This window comes from Echinops telfairi, unplaced genomic scaffold (assembly GCF_000313985.2).
Source record: "Echinops telfairi isolate 266 unplaced genomic scaffold, ASM31398v2 ScPeMD7_2;HRSCAF=8, whole genome shotgun sequence".
NCBI lineage: Eukaryota > Metazoa > Chordata > Mammalia > Afrosoricida > Tenrecidae > Echinops > Echinops telfairi.
This window is the reverse complement of record NW_022103898.1, coordinates 19,302,770-19,304,879: the sequence shown is the minus strand read 5'-3', so window position 1 is coordinate 19,304,879 and position 2,110 is coordinate 19,302,770.

Sequence of the window (2,110 nt, the reverse complement as noted above, 5' to 3'; positions counted from 1 at the left end):
ATTCTAACAGCACACAGCATCCCATGTTCAAGCTAATCTGCTCTACACTTCATTAGAGGTGAACTAGGTCTGGCTAGACCTATGGACAGAGAAAAGCAATATACTAGCTTACCCTGTCTTTCTGTGCTGCACACTATTGGGCTTGGCAGACAGTGTGTTATTTTGTTTCTACAGATTCAAGGTTTGCGGCCAGCCTGCGGCCAGCGAGGCTCACGGCACCATTGTCCCAACAGCACATGGTTACTTCTTGTCTCTGTGGCAGATTTTGGTCATTATTGTAATCTTTCAGACTCTTCACAGGGCTATTGCCCACTTAATAGGTTGTGGTATAGTGTAAGCATAGCTTATCTATTGTCACTTAATCTAGAGAGTATATATATATTATATCAAGAGTGCAACTTCACAAACATATTTTATATAGTATGAACATGCATTGGGAAGCCAAAAAAGGAAGTGTGCCTGGCTCTTTTGTGGTTCTTGCTTTATTCCAGTGTTCGAGAACCAAATCCTCTGTCTCTCTGAGGTCTCCCTGGCTTGGTCCCCATCTTCTCAGCTGGGAGTGATGATCAATAGGACACAGGACACCTAAAACCATCAGACTGAACCAAACTCACTGCCATAGACAAAGTCAGTTCTGACTCAGAGCGGCCCTATAGAACAGGGTAGATCTGCCCCTGAGGGTCTCCCAGGCTGTAACTGTTTATGGGAGTAGAAAGCCCAGTTGTTCTCCCCAGGGGCAGCTGGCAGTTTTGAACTGCCGACCATGTGGATTGTAGGCCAGTGAGTAACCACTACACCATGACCAGGGCTCAGAAGCCAGCTGCTTATGTGATCTAGAGGAATTTTGTTAAGGAGCCCAGGTGGCACAACACTTCAGTGCTTGGTCAGTGATTAGACCCACCTGGTGGCTCCACATCAGAAAGCCCTGGGAACTGCTCCCAGAAAGTTTCCCTGGCAAAGCCAAACCAACCCAAATTGACCTGATTTTGACTCAGAAACCCTGTGGGGCAGTTCTACTCTGGAATGATCCACTCCCAATCAATAATCTAGCTCAATGACACCTAACAGACAATGACAACAGGTGATTTTAAAGGCTGCCTAACTCAGGAAGACTGGGGACCAATATTGGTTGTTATAACACAACGGTTACGTCAGTTTGGAAAACTAAAGAGGCTTTGCTTTCAAACTGGAGTCCTGGCTCCATTAATTGCTGGCTGTGAGACCTTGAGTTTCTTTATCTTTCTGGTGTGCTGTTTTTCTCACGTGGGGAAGACAGCAGCACCCATCTCTGCAAGTAACTAGCAGAAGGATAAAACTCTTTGCTTTGGGCCTGGCACTCAGAAAATGTTATCTGTAGGGAGCCTTGGTGGCCTAGTGGTTACGCATTGGGGTGGGGATCCACAAAGGTCTGCAGTTCAAAACCACCAGCAGCTCCAGGGAACAAAGATGGGGCTTTCTACTCCCATAAATAATTACAGTCTCAGAAACTCACAGGGGCAGTGCTACCCTGTCCTATAGGGTCGCTAGGAATCAGCATGGATTTCATGGCAGGGAGTGAGATTTTCATTATTTAATTATTATCAGGTAGATCACCTTGGCACTCTGGACCTCAGTTTACCTTCACAAATCAAAAAGAGCCCAACTACTGTACTCACTGGAAGGCAGGGGCTGCATAAGATAACTTCTCAGGGTGACATGCTGAATATCACTATCTATTCATATATGTGTGTGTAGGAAACAAGCAAACCCATTGCTGTCAAGTTGATATAACTTGTAGCAACACTAGAGAAGAAAATAGAACTACCCCATAGGGTTTTCTCGGCTGTAATCTTTATAGGAGCATACTGCCACACCTTTCTAACATGGGGCAGCAGGTGGCTTTGAACTGCCAACCTACTGTTAGTAGCTGAGGGCTGAACTACTGCACCATCATGGCTCCTATATGCCCCCCCCCAAAAAAAATCAGAAAAAAGCCCCACTGATGTGAGGGGGTTAGTGCATTTGGAGTTCCTTCCACCAGGTCAGACTGCTAATCAAACTTTCTATTTAGAGGTTCTGAAAAGATTGAGTACTAGTATGTGACCCTAATAAATAAATAAATAGATAGATA